General features: G+C 35.4%; 1 long non-coding RNA gene across 1 annotated transcript in view; it reads left to right on the top strand.

Moving 5' to 3' along the window:
- LOC131533159 (uncharacterized) overlaps positions 1-18,956 on the top strand; it is a 21,667-nt gene extending 2,711 nt beyond the window's left edge. Inside the window, exons 2-5 of the long non-coding RNA XR_009269054.1 lie at positions 2,489-2,643; positions 5,134-5,299; positions 16,630-16,705; positions 17,696-18,956. This is a non-coding gene — a long non-coding RNA (uncharacterized LOC131533159). The remainder of the gene's footprint in view (positions 1-2,488; positions 2,644-5,133; positions 5,300-16,629; positions 16,706-17,695) is intronic.

Raw genomic sequence — 18,956 nt, 5'->3', positions numbered from 1 at the left:
ATTGAGCCCATGATTGAGCACGGCTCCCCTACCTGGACTGCTCCAGTGTCTTCTGCTTTCCTCTGAGAGTTATTTGATGTCACATATCCAAATTAGCACAACTAAATTTTACATGTGGTTTATTGAAATCCACAGTGAGGTTGTTCAGATAGATGTTATGTTTCTTCTTCCTGCCTCTAACCTTTGACCTAAGCTGTAGACACAAAAGCAGGACTTGTAATGATCATCACCGTTTTATATGGTTATCGCCATGGTAACCATTGCTGATGCCTCCTGTAGCCCATGCTTTGCCATATCGTTTCAGCAAACCGACAAAGAGTGGTTTCCATGGTTACAGCTTTAGGGCACCATTGTGACTTCACAGCTGAAAGTGCTAGTTGTGTTTAGTGTCTGTAACACCTGCCTGAGTAAATGTTTGGACTCATGTTTTATTATTGCTCCTGCGGTACATTGTGCTGGCAATACATGGAACAAATAATGGGCTTGATTCCTAGGGAATACACAGGCAAAATATGTAACTTCAATGCAAAAGTTGCTTTGAATAAATGATTCTGCCAAATGCATAAATGGAAATATAGAAATGCGAAAATGCGACACAGAAAGTGGAAAGTCTAGGCTGAGTTTATTTTGGGAGACAGGAGAAGAACTAAAGTTCATACCGTAAAAAGGTGGAGAAGGATCAGTTTTCGCAGAGAGGTGGGAGTATGCCTCTGGTTGTTTGGTCTCCTGCAGTAAATTTACAATAGTTTCTGGAAAGAGTCAAAGATCAGAGCTCGAATCTCACTTGAGCTGTACTGCGTTCAGAGAAAATCTGAACTGAATAAGGCTCAGTTTGCTTGCTGTGCAGGGGAGTCTGGGGAAAAGTTGAAATGAGAGGAAAGAGGAGGAGACCTGGATTGAGAGGAGAGGAGAAAAAGAGATAGAGTGAGAGGGAAAGAGAGTAAGAGTGATGGCAGGGAGAGAGAGAAGGAGAAAGATGCAGAGAAAGGCAGGGAGGAGAGAAAATGTGAGCTGAATGTCAATGATGTCATTTTCCTTCCCTCAATCTTTATCCTTATTTTACCTCAAACTTTTTCCTAATCATTTTCTTAATCAAATTTCGTCTTGTTTTCTAGGAGAATTCTAAAAATTCTTAGAATGTTTTATATTTTAGAATCAAAATTATGCAAGATAATATTAGAAAATATCTTTAATTCTATATTTAAGTTCATTTTTATACTGTAATGTAAAGGTTTGTCTTGTTTTAAGCATAAACCTCACCAAATTTTGTTAGGGTTATGCACAAAAAAACCCCCACAAATAAATAACATAGATGAATAAACATCAAGATATATTCTAAGAAACCAAGTCTTAAAGGGATAGTATATTTAAAAATGAAAAACTTCTGTCATCATTTACTAACCCTCACGTTGTTCCAGACCTGCATGCTTTCTTTCCTCTGCAGAATACAATATATTTTGAGGAATGTTGGTGCTTAGCAGAAGAAAGAGAGTCATACAGGTTTGGAATGTCATGAGGGTGAGTAAATGATGACAGAATTTTTATTTTTGAGCAAACTGTCTCTTTAAAGGAGTCATGAAGTGCCTTTGTTTTTTATTTTGTACTGTATGAGGTCCAATTATAATGTTATTAAGATTGTTACATCAAAAAAAAATCATAATTTAGAAGTAATAAGCTATTTCCTGTCCTGTTTTGACCCCCCTCATCAGAACGCTCTGTTTGAATAGGCATGGCGGATTGTAGACTCCCAATGGTATGATTGGCTAACAGTTCCTACACAGATGGACGCCGCTGTGATTTAGGTTAAAAACACATAAATACTAAGCACATACTGTATCAAACGATTTGCAATAACAGACAAAGCAATAGTGATCACGTAACAAAAACAGTTACTCACGTGGTGCGACATCGGATACAATAGTCGGAACAGCATCATCTTTTAATTTCAGTTTTTCTGAAAATCCTGCATCGAATTCTCAGTTCATGACCCCTTTAACACTACATACAGTGGTCTTTTTTAAAATTATATTCAAGGACTTTCTTTCACAAGCTTTTTTCGCTTCAGTTTACTACAGACAACCTGCCAGGATCTCTGTCCCCATAAACTATACAGGCGTTGCTAGACCTTAGTGAGAACAGCAGCTGCAGTAAACTATTTTTGTTAATTTCACTCTTATTCCATGCCTTACTAGTCACTAAAAACTTAAAAAAGTAAAAAATAATAATAATCTGTCAGTGGTACTGTTATACATCTACTCAATGATTCACATCAGCTCTTATTTAAGTAGGGGGATGACTGAAATTCATAAACTATCCCTCCACTCCTACATCTCTCCATCTGTCTGTCCTTATGACGATTTCATCCCGAGAGAACAAACACAAATAAGGGAGAGTTTGAGGGTTATGTGCATTTACAATGTAGGTACTTCATATCTGATGGCGGTAGAATATAAAATCACTCTATATGTCTCTCTGTCTTTCTCTGAAGATGACAAAGTCAAGATAACTGAGGCCAACATCAGAAGGAAAAATCTGCAAAGTGACAGAACAGGAAAGGATGTACGCAGTGAATGGGAAATTACACCTTTCTGACAATATGAATCCTGCATCCTGCTGACTCAAACTGGGCACAAGAATTGCATGGTAATCCTCACCACATGCTCACAGGAAACGCTAAACATATTTACAAATGAGTCAATTCAGGTATAAACACACAAACACATACGGACATGTTCATATAAACTGGTCATCTCCATGTACTCTATATACAGTATATATATTTCCAGTATATATATATATATTAAAGGGGTCATATGAGGCTATTTTAAAGATCATTATTTTGTGTATTTGGTGTAACAGAATATGTTGACATGCTTTAATGTTCAAAAAACACATTATTTTTCAAATACTGTACATTATTGTAGTTCCTCTATGCCTCGCCTCTCTCAAACGTGTCGTTTTCTACAAAGTCCCCTCCTTCTGACAAGTGCAGTCTGTTCTGATTGGCCAGCTGACACAGTGCATTGTGATTGGCCGAACATCATAAGCGCGCGTCGGAAATGTAACGCCCCTTACCATAATCGCGAGCTTCAGCTTTCAAAGAAAATATAAAGACAGTTAATAGTGTTGTTAGTTTTACCATCAGTTCAAAGCTGAAAGGAAAACAGAGTGGCGTGACAGACATGAAGGCCAAATAAAGTGCTTTTGCTTTCGCATAGAAACACACAGTGTCTCTCTGACATGGCGGCATCAACACTACTGCAGTTACTGAAACCACGCCTTCTTTCTGTGCATGCACATTTGGGCGGCATTACAGAAATATTTCCACATCGTGACGTAGACATGTGGAGGCGTGTTTGAATGAGGCGTTTTAGCCCGGTCTGGATCAGCCTTCTCTTTAAGATAGAATAAATCCTTTTGTGGGAGACTTGTAACTCTGCAGATCTTATACATGCACAGACAGCTACGTAACACACTAAAGAAAAGGAAAACAAGAAATCGCATCATATGACCCCTTTAAAGGTGAGTTTAGGGTTAAGATTGGAGTTAAGCATAACACGGATACATTGTGCATTGACATGCTATAGATCACTGCATACCGCATTTCCAAGAACTAGCATTTTCACACAAATATTTATGAGTTTTTATGCACCTGTCTTCTAAACACGTATGTTGAACTGAATAGTGAGAGCACTCTGTACCCACCCACATTAATAGTACATTCAGCACTTCTTCTCTTCCTGTCCCTCACTGTTCAGTTCCCTTAACAAAAATGTTTAGAAAATAGGCATAAGACTTATATGTCTAATATTTGTTTTGTTTTCCTGGCTCTGCAGTTTAAAGCAAAAACATCAGCAGAGGCACAGTTTGAAAAAGTGCAGTAAAAGTTGTTTATAATAATGGCAATGCTTTCATTGGCCAGGCAGTTAGATTGAGCTCAGCGGAGGCAAAACGGTAATTTAGAGGGAGATTGAGACATCTGTGCAAGTAGCACTGGGAACATTGGACCAATGAGCCAAATAGTGTCTTTATCTTCTCTGTCCTTCTCTTTTTTAATTACGGTCTATATAAGGATAGCTTAGATATTAAAAACAATACAGGGCCAAACCTATATGGACACCTAAATGCCACATCTATATGTAGTAGTTCAATATTTAATCTCAAAACCATTGGCATTAATAAGGAGTTTGTCCTCTCTTTGTTTTGGTGTTCCAGTTCATCCCAAACTCTTTCATTAACAGGCCATTTGGTACAAATTTTAGAGCTGCCAATCAAAATTTAAATTGTAATTAAAATTGAATTTATTTAATTATTTTATTTAATTGCAATTAAAATATTTAATTGAAATGATCAGATTATAGGCTAATTAATTACTCACAATTATTTGCACATATCAATATTTGAATAGATTTCATTGCAAATTCACACACACACACACACACACACACACACAAATCATGGTAGGAAAATTATTACTGAATTTGCATATGGGTTTCCAGTGTAATCCACAATGTCATTTTGAAACATTTTTATGTTTAATTCATTAAAAAAAATCACATACCAAATTAACACATCAAATTGATCACTCTAGTAAATTTTCTTGTAAAAACTAAATTTTTCATGTAAAAAAAAAAAAAAAAGATTCCCACTCTGAGCAATTTACTTTCCTGTAGCAAGACGTCTTTCCACTCAGCATTGCGTGCAAATTGCCTTAAGCTAATTTGGTGGCGGCATTATAAATGTTATATAATGCGAATGAGTCACTCTTCAGCTCATTGAGACAGTTGATGTCCTTGTTTAACGTGACACATTTGTAAAAGAATGAGCCCAGAGCATGAAAAGGTAATCCACTGTCCCAGGAGGGGCCAGAAATCAGGGTCCATTAAGAGAAAGCAATTAATGACTAATTAGTTAATAAGCAAGATAACAAGCAGTGCATGATTGTGCGGGATATTGCAGATTATGTACCATTTAGTTTATTGCACAGGGACAGAGACTGTGTGTGCAGCCATCCAGGTTGAGCTACAATAAGAAAGATCGAATCAAGCCATTCATCACTGTAATTCACTTTCTTTCCAGAACCTTTAAGTCAGGCTAATAATTCACTGTCTTATTGTCCTATGATTAATTCAGGTTTGTTTGGAGGAGAGCATACCCAAAGGGACTGTCTGAGTGAGTCGATGAACATGAGCTTTAAAGAGGAAAAGCGAGACGATGGATGGATGAAAAGATGGATGGTTGCGTGGAAGAGCTCCAGGGCTTGTCTGAGACGAGACATTACTGTTACATGATCCAGCAGGTATTTCACTCAAAAATGTCATAATACTCGCTCTGTATGTACAGTAGTCTGTGGAACACAAGAATAGACTTTTTGACAGTTTATAGTAACCAGAAACACGTTAAAGCACCATGAAAGGATTATAAAAGTAGTACATTTGACTCATGCACTGTGTTTCAAGTCTTCTAAAGCCATATTATAACATTAAGTCATGAAAATACAGAAATTTAAGTCGTTATTTACTGATAATCTTGGCCTTTCTGATGACTAAATGACAGAATTAATTAAACTTTTCATTCTTAAACCAGAATGTGTTAGTGTGTCAGTAATGAGTAATTCTAGAATTTACTGTTTTAATTGGATATAAGGTAAATATGTAAATGATTCAGCTACGTCCCTCACACACACATGTACAAAATGAATAATAAACTATTTCAATCATATTTCTGTACATAATGTGCCGTCGCTTCTGCATTAGTCACCATTACTTCAAACTGTCAATTTTTTAATGGAGAAAAACTACAACTGAAGCACACAGAGAGAGAGGGTGATCTATTCTTACACAATGACTCAGCACATCCAGTCTTACACACACACTGACACTCTATACTGTGCTTGTACGTTACAATTTCTACTGTATGTTTTTGTTCATCTCTTGGAAAGGTTTGGGTGTCAGGTTTGTGAGCATTGCTCTAAAAGCTTTTCAGAGCACTCGTAATCGGTGCATCATTATCTCTGTATCAGTTGGTTCAATTCACTACTGCAAAGAGAGGTAATTATGTAAAAGATAATATAAGAAACACTCAAATTTGTGAGATATGAAGTCACAACTGCACAATATAAAGATGCAATTATTAAATATAAATTCACAATCACAAGAAATAAAGTCGCAGTTACAAAAAAGTAACATGACAAAGTTGCACTATGAGGGATTGCATAATTGTAAAATTTTGAGATCACTTTATTATAAAGTCACAATTATGTGAAATAAAGTTGCAATGAATTAAAAAATTGCAGTTGCAATAAATAATAACATTGTAAAATATAGGCGCAATTATGAGAAACAAGCTGCAAGATATAAAGGTACATTGTGAGATGAAAATATAAGATATTGTATTATAAAATAAAATAAAAAAGGCAATTGCAACTTTTAATCTTGAAGATAAGAGTCGGATAAGAGTCGGAAACTTCCATTAGCTATGCTAATAATATCATTTGTCATTTCTCTATTAAATTACGAAAGAATGTAAAACAGAAACTCTTTTTACTAGTGGACTCAAAATGGTATTTTTTGTGCTCGTGTTCATTTATTAAATCAATTATCTAAACAGGTCTCCTTCACATTGTTTACTTTACTGCATCAATATACTGTTGCATTAGTATTTTTTAAGAAGCAGTATGAGCTTTTCTGGCTCAGTTAAGTGTATAAATCAATAAAACTGACATAATCCAGATAATATAAGTCATCAGTATTTCTCAGCACAAAAATAACTGGGGTTTGGAGAGTCTGGCACACTGCAGTGCTGCTACATGTGAAAGAAAGAAAAAGATACAGAGAGATGGTCTTCTGTTGTGCCTCTTCTTTCAAGTGAGTGGGCACACGCTCGGCCCCGTCGCCCACCGCCTGCCACGTTATTTCACACCATCCGCACACACTGCCAAGGCTGAGGTCACCAGGCTTTTCATTTGAAATTCCTGTGCGTCGTCACACCAGTGACTGTCTTTGTGGGTCTGTGTGTAGGTGTTTGATTCTATGGAACAGCGTGACTCACACGCTTACATAGAAGCTTCTACTTGCCTCATAGCTCAGCTCTGCCTTCAAAGCACACAATAATCAAGTTCTCAAGGCTTTCTGCTGGTGACGATGCTCAATAGCACAGAAAAACACAACAACAAAAAAATGGAACTAGGTTATGGGCGTCGAGTTTGATCAATTTTAGTCTGCTTCTTAAAGATAGCTGGGAAGGTTTGAAATTTAAACTTCAACATCTTTTCTTCTAAGATGGAAGAGGACCGTTGCTATAAAGGCATCTGTCTGTATATCTCTTTAATATCTCTGTTGTTACTTCTAGACAGCGATGAGACAAATGAGATTTGATTGAGCAGTGAGATAAACTAAATTAAATCAAAATAAACTATGCCCAATGAATTTCTGTTACTTTCATAGAAGTTTCACTAAAATATATATAGAAATAAGTAGCTAAAGTAATATTTTTTTTTACTATTTAATATATATTTATTGATATATGTTTTTACTATATATGCACACACACACCAAGAATATATACATGTGCATATATACAGTGGAGATCAAAGTTAGACCACAATCTATAAGTACTTGATTTTTTTCTTCATCTTCAATCTTCATCGCTCAAAATCACAAAGATTACAACTAAAATTTTGGAGGGTTACAGCTGTCAGAAATTAGTAAGTGTACAGGCCATTGTTTTGAATTACTTCAGTGCATCTGTGGCCACATGATATCACTAGTCTCTCACACTGCTCTGGTGTGATTTTGGTCCACTCTTCTTCCAGTCTCTTCCACAGTGCAGTGACTGTAGTGGGTTTCTTAGCCATAACTTTGTCGCCAAGGATTTTCCAGAGATTGTCAGTCAGGTTTAGATCAGGACCCTGGCCCGGCCATTTCATTATTTCAATGTTCTTAGCTTCAAGGAACTGCTTCACTCATTTTACTGTGTGACAGTGGGCAGTGTCCTGCATGAAAATTGCTGGCTGATTGGGCAATGAATGCAGGGAAACAGCCACATGTTGCTGAAGGTTCTGATAAACATTTGCATTCACTCTGTCAAGTAGCTGTTTAAGAGGTCCAACTCCTGCTGCAGAAAACATCCCTCAAATCATGACACTTCCTCCTCCACCTGTCACTGACTTCTTTATTTTCTTGGGCTTCAGTCTTTCCTCAGTTTGATGCCAAACAAAATGTTTCCCATCAGTCCCAATAAATTAAACTTGCTCTCATCACTAAAGTGAACTTTGGACCAGTTCTCCTCTCTTCACACTACATGCTCCTCAGCAAAGGTGAGCCTAGCATTTTGATTCTTTCTGCTGATGAGAGGCTTGGTCACTGCAGAGTGTGCTTTCAGTCCAACTTCTCTTAAACATGCCGAGACAAATCCTTATACTGTTCATTGCTGAACTGGCAAGCAATTCCAGCTGCAGTGTTGAACCGATTTCTCATTGAGAGTCTCTGCATTATTGTGCCTTCTTGTGCATTTGTCTTAAGTAGACGGCCAGCCTTTTGGGGAGATTCGAATGCGTTAGTGACATTGTAAAGCTGCAATATTCGAGAAATCACATATTTGAAATGACCAACTTCTCTTGCAATGGCTGAAAGGGTCATCATTTTGACCTTCATCTGGAGAACCTCCTGTTGCAGGGTTTCAGTCATAGAGCAGCTCACCATCTTACAATCTCAGTGAAAATTGGAGGAATGCTGCCAGTTAAAAAGGATTTGTCATATAATAACACCAATAACTTAGGTATCTGTAAGTGTTCTCTAATTTTGTTGAGTTTTTTATACTTGAAGTTTTTTATACTGTGCTTCAGAATACACTTAATTTATGAAATATGCCTAAAAATCTGCCCATCTACTGTTAGGATAACTTTAAATTTGGGAAATTATAGTTTTTTTTTCTCATTTTGATGTCCACTTTGTGTGTGTGTGTGTGTGTGTGTGTGTATATATATATATATATATATTCATGAATTAAATGATGAAGTAATAGAAATACAATGGACATATTTTGTACTACCTATTACCTTTATAAATCCTTGTTTACTGTGACCAGGACCCTGTCTAACATGCTTAAAATTGGAGGAAAAAAGCATAAATTTAAACATACAGTCTGTCACATTTATTAACATAAGTTTCATTGTTCTGAAAACTAAACTAAAATCCAAACTAAAAGCACAATGAATCATTTGATCTACTTTTACTTCTTCAAAGCGATTTGAGAAGAAACATCTAAGAGCTCAATATATGAGCAATCATTGCGGCATACAGTGTTCTTGTGTGAGACTGAATCAGAGATTGTCAAGCATTATCTAAATGCATCAGCCTGAAACAGAAACACTTTAACTGTCAAACCGATTCGCACAAACAAAGGGAAGAGAATCCATCATGCCTTTAAGTCATTAAAAGTTAGAAACGACAACAAACTATTGAACGAGGTGTTCCAATTTAACATTCGCTGTTGTGTGTTTGTGTTTTGTACTTTTTTGGGAACACAGTGACTGATCAGTCTTGTCAACATGATCAACAGTTTCATGCCTTAACAAATGTGTCTGTGAGCACCGTGTTTGTAGTGTGTGTAGCCGTTGTGGAGGGTGGGCGTATGGCCACTGAGAGGAGAAAAATGCCTCATTATAGAAGCTACTGGGAAGACCTCCTAACACGAGCCCTTCGTGGGGGACCGGACATGGTCACCACAGCAACAATCACCACAGCAACCACCAACACAACTCTCACATATTTCCACCGGCTGCAGTGAACCACTGAGACTATGATGATCCTGATATTAATACTCGCACTTTATGTGATAGATCCCCTATAGGAAAGAAAAATCACAGCTGAGATATCCTCACCATCTTGTTTGGTTCTTTTGTGGTCAGATTTGCAATTAATCTTAAACATCAGATATTTCCAAAAACCAAATTATGCTTACTGCATGTCAGCATCTGTCTCATCTGCAGAGCTGGGTAGTAACTGATCACATGTAATTGGGATGACGTAATCAGATTCCAAAAATTAAGTACTTGTAATTAGATTAAATTACATTTTAAAATTCTCGTAATCAGACTAAAGTTATTTTTTAATGGATTACATGATTACATTGTTATTTACACACTAGCAATACATTATTCATAATTTATTGATTCTTCCTAATTCCTCTTTTTCATCTTTTCAGTTTTCCTTTCTAAAATAGCTTACCGCTTATATACACTCAAAGTCTTGTGTTGTGGAAGACAAAGCATTTGAATAAAAACTGAATAAAAAAAAAAAATTCAGGTTTAAGAAGTGTTTCAACATTGCATCAACTACAGAGGAACACATTCATTTTTATTTGAAAAATCACTCAGTAGGTTATTTAACCATGTATTTCTATGTCTTTGGAAGACTTTTGTCTTTCAAACACACTGAAAAAATGATTCACTGAATTTACAAAAAATATTTAAAAATTTAAGGTAAGTGGTTACAATCAATTTATTTTAGCTACGTTTAAACAAATTTATTTGACTAACTTTCAGCATGTTTTTTTTTTTTTTAATGAAGCTTAAATAAATTGTTTGCAATCACTTACCTTAAAAAATGTAGTATCATTTTTTCAGTGCACATTAAAATAAATTAAAATTCTTTTTTAGTCATCTGAACTTCTTTCACCTAATATATTTACTTAAAGTACCCTGAGATTTTAAAATAAATATATTTATAATGAAGTATCACATCTGCATGTTAATGGTTCTAGTTGGTTGCTTATGGTCCAATGACATGCAGGTAAACAAATAAAACATAAACATTTTTAGTACGTGTTTTATTTTGATTGATTTTAAAATGATTTATTTTAACTGAACATTGTTATGATTAAATTAATTATTAGCTTTTCATTAAAATCACAAACCCCCTCCAGTTCCTTCTCAAAGACCATTTTTGGGAAACCTTGACGTAATGTAATGTTTAATGCACTTCATGTTGTTAATAACAATGAATGGAATTTTTCTTTCTCTTTGTATTTTTATATCAATATGGTACAAGATCAATGTGATAAACAAGAAAGGCCAAAAGTAGTCTAAAAGTAGTCTGATTATACCTAAAATGTATAATGTAATGGATTACGTTTCTAACTACAATTTCTGTCATGTAATTTGGAATCAGTAATGTCTCTGCTCATCTGTGTATGTGTTTTTCAGGGAATTTTTAGACAAAGTGCTTACTGAGAACTCAATTATGTATGATGAGCTATAATAGAGAAACCTTTGAGCAACAGCATTTTATTTTAGGGAACAGCAAGGAAAAAAGCTGTGAAAGATTAAGGAAAAGTGGACAGGTCAGGAGATGAGACTCGGTCCTTTGAGATTCTTGTCACGCTCCCTGTCAAATCAGATTGGAACAAATCACTCAAAAGAAAATCATATTTTCCAGCTTGTTACCGTGGCGATGCTGCCTGAATCAAAAGTTTCAGCCGATGTACTCTCCCATCAATCATCTCTCTGTTATCTGTAACCACCTGTCTTTACCTATACATGCAATACATATTGCTCAAAGTACGTACAGGTAAGGCACTTCTGGTCAGACTTCTTCTGGAGTTACCAATGACAGTTAAAAGGAGCTGCAAGGAGTAATTCAAAATGACTTATATAATCCACACTTTCTCATCTTATCCTGGTGAATATATCAGGTTCAGTCTGTCTGTTTATGACAAGGTGACTCCAATTGGTCTGAATTTTCTCCCTGCACTGTATCTTAAGCCGTTAGATTTTACCTGATGTTACACTGTAAAAAAAAAAAAAAGTTGAGCGAACTTAAAAAAAAAGTTTTACCAGCTTCATCAGATTTTTGAGTTTGCTCAACTTATTTTTGTGGGAGATTCTCACATTTTTGTTGTATAAACTTAAAACGACAAGTTGAGAAAACTCAAAAAATCTGCCGAAGCTGGTTGCCTTAAAATTTTAAGTTGGTTCAACTTTTTTTTTCTTTTTTTTTTACAGTGTAGACCTCACATTTGTCATGATTCCGGACTCTTTTTTGGGGGTCTTTCATCAACTACAGGCCTAATTCACAGGCACTTTTACACTAGTGTACATGCATCACAGAAGAATCCCCCCCCCCCCCTCCCCGCCCCCCAAAGTAAAGTTTTCCACCACAGTGTCATTTCTACATCTCAAATGATGTATTGTGTTCAATAGCATTCTGTGAGAAATTACATTTAAAACCATTTTTGAGTAAAAAGTCTCCTGTTGCTGAGATTCATACTGTAGATAGGATTTAATGTATCCTAAAACACACAATCTAATAATATTAAATTACAGCTAGACTGGAAAAGGCTCACAGGATTTTTCTGTGCAGAAGTGATATTTACCTTGATTTTTCTGTTTTCTCAACACATTATGGGTCTCATATTTCCTAAGCTCTTCACTCACACTGTTGTTTCCATGGTAAATAAGTACAATCAAATATAATGTTATTAAATGGGCAAAAATGGTTATTGTGGAAATGGTGCCACAATGTGTGTGTGTGTGTGTGTGTGTGTGTGTGTGTGTGGAAAATAAAAAATGATTAAAAACTCAGTGCTGAATAATAAATAGACAATAATATATTTATGATATCTAATTAAAGAGGGAAATATTACCAATTTCAGAATTTCTTATTCAGTATTGAATAAGACTATTTCCACAACAATCAACAATTTTTGCCCATGTAATAACCTTTTTTTATACTTACTATGGAGACATTAATGTCAGTGGCTTAAAAAATACGAGACACATTTTTTTTTTTTTTTAAATAAAATAATAAAATAAAATATATTATTATGACCAACTTCTGTATATTATTATGCAACTGTATATTATTATGACAATATGTTTTTTATTTTATAGTTTAAGATTGAAAGTCTGGGAGAGCAAAAGAATACATGAGCAAAGAATAAAACCTTACTTAAAGGCATTTCAAAAGTAGCAAAAATAAATTATGAAGTCTTTGTAAAAAAAATATTCCAAGACATTTTTTTTTTTGCAAAAAGAATAAAGCTGAAAATTTTGACACAAATCAACCCTTAGGACATGAAATTGCCTGCAGTTGAAGAAACCATTTACCTTTCTCTCCTAATCTCTTTCTCTGCCTTTCTATTTCGCATTCTCCTTTTTTTCTTATTTTCACCTCATTTATCTACCTCTCTCAGCCTCTCAGTGTCTCTTCAGTGGAAACGGCAGAGTAAGGAAGAGTGCTCTTAGCAGCAAAACCATGATAGATAAGAACCCTTTAAAAAAAGGTCTGATCTAGTTAGACATTGAGTCCCAGGCTTTCCTTCCCAATTCTACTTCTTATTTTGCTCCAAGGCCAGAGCCACTACAACCCTTTTAGACATGTACTTTCTGTTTTCAGAGGCACGAATGGTGCCGCAGCCCGTGAACGCTACTCGGCAGGGAAGGATGTCTTGCTGAGGGCGTTGTGTTTTCGATTTATATTCTGTGAGAGCAGGTGATTAGAGCAGGCTTTTAAAGAAATATGAATCATCTGTGTGTTTCTGCTTGTAAAGGCAGTGAAGTCAGAAGGGCTGACGGATGTATGACGGTTCAGTCCGTCAGACCCCGAGGCGATATTCTTTTCAATGACTGATCCAAGTTATCCAGCTGACTTACGATGGCACACTTCTCAAATCTGAAGTGAAGAGAAAGTGAAGTGAATTCAGCAGAAGAGATGTGTGTAAAGGGCATTTGTAGATGTCAGCATCAGCTTCTCATTTTGGCACATGATAATGTCAGTCATATTCATAGAATGACGTCCTTTTGTTTTCATGTTGAACTGATGTAACTTTAATGTAACTAAATAGCCTCATCTAACCAGTTTCGGCTGTACGTACAGTAGGTCAACGACAAGATAAGGACATCTTTTAAAAATCTTTTGAAAATCAGGTTTAAAAGAAGTGCCAGGTTTTTAGAAATTCATTTTTGTTTCTTCAGCACCCCTAAGGTAACATGGTGGTGGCAAAAAAAATAAATAAATAAATTAGATGGATGGAGAAATTATATTTCAGTGTTTTTGCTTTTGCTCGCAAAACTTTTTCTTAGATCACATAACCTAGAGTACACAAAAGTTTCATATACAGTATATACTAGCCTTTAATTAGCATGTAAATATAAATTTTTATTATATATATATATATATATATATATATACACACACACACACACACACACACGCACACACACACACACACACACACAGGTAAAGTAAAAACAAAAAATAATAACGCATCTTTTCAAGGTAATGTTTGGAGAAATATTGTTGAGGGTGTGGAATTTATTTTTGCAGCGTATTTTAGAAATGTTTTTCAAAACCATATGAAAATAACATGAATTTGTACTAACTTTTATGTGTTTTAAATTGGACTTTTAAAAGATCTTTCTTTGCATTTAAAAGACAGAAACGTATAATTTAAAATGTCCTTTTTACATTTTTTTATTAAACACATGCTCATCATTGAGATGTATCAAGTTATTCTGTGTATGAACTGCATTTTTAATTTTTTACATTTGTGAATAAATCAAAAGATAAAAAATGACCGTTGTGTCATTGACCCTTAAACAAAAACTTCTGCCTGTCAAATGACACCATAAACCATAATATTCATATAGAGGAGCATATGTCCATACATTTTATTACCACCTAGACTGATCGAATGTGATTTAAGTATGTCAGCATGTTCCACTCCAGATGGGGTTTTTTTTTTTTTTATGAGAGGCGGAGGCAATAATTTAGTTCTCCTGGATTGCCGCTCATAAATCATACTTGAGATCACTCACATTCGTTCCCACCTGACAGCTCGTGTGCCTGTTACTCTGATTACCCCCATAATCATTCCCGCCTCTGAGTCCATTCTCTATCATTACCACCACCAACAGACATGTGGAACGTTACTTCATGGTCACACTAAAAAGCAGGCGATTTTCAGCAAGCTTCCATGTTCTTCTTTCTCAAGGACACAGATAAGAATCAGATCTCCACAATAATGCCTTAGACTGAGGGTGGTCTTAAATGACAGAGTACTAGAAGAAACAGATATTTTCTTTCCTTGTGAACTTTCTCTACGTAAATTATTTGCTCATATTGATACCTGCATTATTGATGAGGAGTTTTGTTGTGATAAAGTGGCATCCAGTCATGTTTTCTACAAGGAATTACTCGCAAAAAATGATTGGCTCCTGCATTCCCTAGGCTCATCTCTTGCTGCATTTTCACCATACACATCTATAAATAATACTTCCATTTCTTGGCCGTTCCGCTTTCAGCGTATCTCCAAGTGTATTTATTTTGTATAAGCCCTTGAGGAGAATCTGGCAACCTGACCTCTTAACGGTGAGGTCCCAGCTTAGCTCTTCCATACTTGATAGAATATTAACGGTGAATCTATCTTCTACACTCTACCGGGCATGGATGGAAAACATAATGTCTACAAAAACCTGTGGGCAGATAAACTGTCTGACCTAAATGATCCTCCTGCCATGTTCTCTGGCTTGAATTCCTGCTGTTCAGTGGTTCATAACCTGGACCACCTGGGAAAGATAATGTCAATTCTCTGCCACTTAAATGTCATCTGGAAGCACGATGTAGAAAAATGCAGTTTGTTATTCAAGCAACACCTATTTCGATGAGATAGATTTTCAATAACTCAAAGAGTGTTGCAGTAAACATAGATAGATAGATAGATAGATAGACTTATTTTCCATTCATCCACCTGGCGAAGTAAAGAGTTAATTCACATATAGCGATTGAGTAAACAGACATATGCTCAGGTCTGTGTGTTCAAAAAGTTCTGTGCACTCCAGGCTCATCCAGCTGTGTATAATGCTTTCAAAAAGCTCTTAGTACCCATGTTTCTATCTCTGCGTGCCGCTCAGGGCTATCAGGATGCCACTCAAGCCCAACGTAATTAAACTCCAGAGAACAGACCAAAGTGAACCTACCTTTCCTCAACAGGTAAGATCTGCAAAAAGCAAAGCACGAGTAGCTATTTTTATTTGTATAAACTACCTGCCAACCAATGCAACATACAATGTGTCTGTTTAAAGATGCAAACATACAAATAGGGTAAAAGACTAAGAAAAAATGGGGCTGTAAACACACAAACATGCATAAAACTCCCTCTAGTGGACAACCTATGAAAAGCACTCAACATGTTTTACTTTTTTCTGTATGTACTGTCTCTTTCTCACAGACACAAAATCTAGTACTGTAATTGCCTACAATATCTACAGCAGCGATTGTAGTACTCAAAGACAAAGGATAAGTTAATAGAATCGGCTTTTAATTCACTATGGGTGTGATCTTTTAAAGATTGATGGGCCTATTAACCACTGAATTGATTATTGCTCTTTTAGCTCTGAGATTGTCCCGCATCCTCATTAGCTCAAGCCATCAGTTGTAGTGCATTATGGGGAGAGAATGTGATCGGTATGATGCATGCCCTGATAATATAATTATGTTCTTGCTCTCTCACAGACAGTGCAGACCCTCTACAAACTCTTCAGGTTCCAGTGCACTCATAGGGCACTGTGTTACCATAGGAACAGTATACATAAATGCACATAATTATGTTATTGTCCTTGTCTCAAAGACAGCCGGAGTGAGGAGGAGAGCGAGAGATAGAGAGACCAAGAGACCAAGAGAAGCGAAAGAAACAGTTAATTGAGGTGCTGTCTTTATTTTTCATTATAACAGATTTGTGAGCTCTGAATCATCTGTGAAGCCTTGTGTATGCAATTTCTTACCTATCAAACATTTGATGATAAATAATGAATGTAAATAATGGATAATGGGACTTCAAAATGTCATGTTTAATTCATGTTGCTTGCTGTTTCTTTGAAATTAATCGTCAAATTCACTAGTAATTTCTGTGTAAAAAATATTGTTTCTCGACCAGTTTTTTTCTTTAGCGTTTTTTATTATACGCTGTAACTGGTCACAGTATCTTGCAAAAGGATAGTTCAAATGAGAATGAAAATTCTGTTCATTTACTCTTTCAAAAGACTTAATGCTTCTTCTTTGATGAATTTTAGAAGAATATCATGGGCGTATAAACAAATAAATGTGAGTTATTTAGCAAACACTATTTTTCAAAGCAAATTACAAATGAGCAACAATTTATTGTACAAAATACTAATTCATTAAAAAAAAAGAAAAAAGTAAAAGAGAGATCAAATGTTTATTTGTGAGTGAATAACAGGCCTAAATTCTAAATTTAAGATGTTATGAATAACTTAGAATATAGGCTTGTTCCTGTATTTATTTATTTATTTTTCATATTCATAAGCTCTTATTATTTTTTAATAAATAATGACATCCTTAAACATATATAGTTTGAAAACCTTAGGAAAACAATATATATATATATATATATATATATATATATATTTTTTTTTTTTTTTTATGTATATTTATAGGCTATTTCATGTCGTTTGAATAAATGGGTTCAGTAAAAACTCCATGCATAATATTTATATATATAAAAAATGTTGTTAAAGATCATTTTAGATGAAGTATAGCATGTGACACTGCAGGGCACAGTTGTGTTCTCACATTCACAACCCTTATGCTTCAGTGGATGGACTGGCTGCCTCTGGCATTGTTCTACAAAACTCACTCTCGCCACCTCAAGCTTTCTCTCTCTCTTTCATCTCCAGTTTCCTCCCGGCAGAATGAAGATTTGGCCCCCTGGACATTTGAACCCATTATACTTTGTCGCTCTCTTTCTCCCAGCTCCTCAGAATGACAGCAAACACTACTACACACAGACTGAAGGATGCATCTCCTCAGGAACTCTGGGCTATTTTTAGACCTTTCCTTTTTAGCACTCCAATCAATGAAATTCTGTTCCACCGTTTTGTCCCCACAAGACTTCCTCTGTTATTTCTGCGTAAATGGAGGTCAAAGCAATTGATTTTGGTTCACATCCTATCTGCATTATTGGACTGCTGCAGTATGTGTATGTGTGTGCGCTTAATTCATGTTCTGAGTTTATGTCCAGCAGGGCTGGTTGCATTTTTCATTTATCCAATTTCCTCCTGTGCTTGATTAGACTGTTACTCATACTTGTTTCCTAATTGCTCATGTGAAAATAGAAAAAATGACATTTGCATTGATTTCCTCCTTACACCCTTAAAGGAATAGTTCTCATTACAATTTGCTGACAATTTACTCCAAAAAGTTCTAAAATGTAGATGAATTTGTTGCTTTTTTGGAGAAATCTAGCGTTATACATCACTTGCTCACCAATGGATCCTTTGCAGTGAATGGGTGCCGTCAGGATTAGCTGTTAAAAACATCACAATAATCTACAAGTAATCCACATGATTCCAGTCCATCAATTAACATCTCGTGAAGCAAAAAGCGGCATGTTTGTATGAAACAAATCCATCAAGGCATTTTAACTTTAAACATTCAAAATTATTGAAGATATATACATTTTTTTATTAAAATACTACAATTTCTTATCCCAGTGAAATATGTAGAGACAAGGGATAATTGACCTGATCACCCCGTCTGTTTTTATTCTGCTACAGTATAATGACTGGCTGACTGTATATCATGCCGCTTTTTACATGGCCAAAGTAATAAATAAATATATATTTTAACAGACGGGAAATGGCATATTTAAAAATATTTCTGGTGCATAAATTACTTCAGCTTTAAACATGAAATTAAAATTCACCTTTTCTTTTTCTTTTCTTGTAAATGCATGTTATAGATCTTATTGTGAATGGCTATGTTTATTTTTTTTCATTTATTTAATTTATTCAACATTTTTTTGATCTTGTGATTTTAATCAAAATGAACAATAAATTATAACTTAATCTTTCCACTGAAAACAGTTGACTTCTCTGTGCTGACGTATGCCGGCCTACATCTCAAAAATCTCAAAAGTCCACATACTTCATGTTTTTT

This window comes from Onychostoma macrolepis, chromosome 24 (genome assembly GCF_012432095.1).
Source record: "Onychostoma macrolepis isolate SWU-2019 chromosome 24, ASM1243209v1, whole genome shotgun sequence".
Lineage (NCBI taxonomy): Eukaryota > Metazoa > Chordata > Actinopteri > Cypriniformes > Cyprinidae > Onychostoma > Onychostoma macrolepis.
The sequence above is the reverse complement of the archived record's forward strand: the minus strand, read 5'-3'. Positions and strand labels throughout refer to the sequence as shown.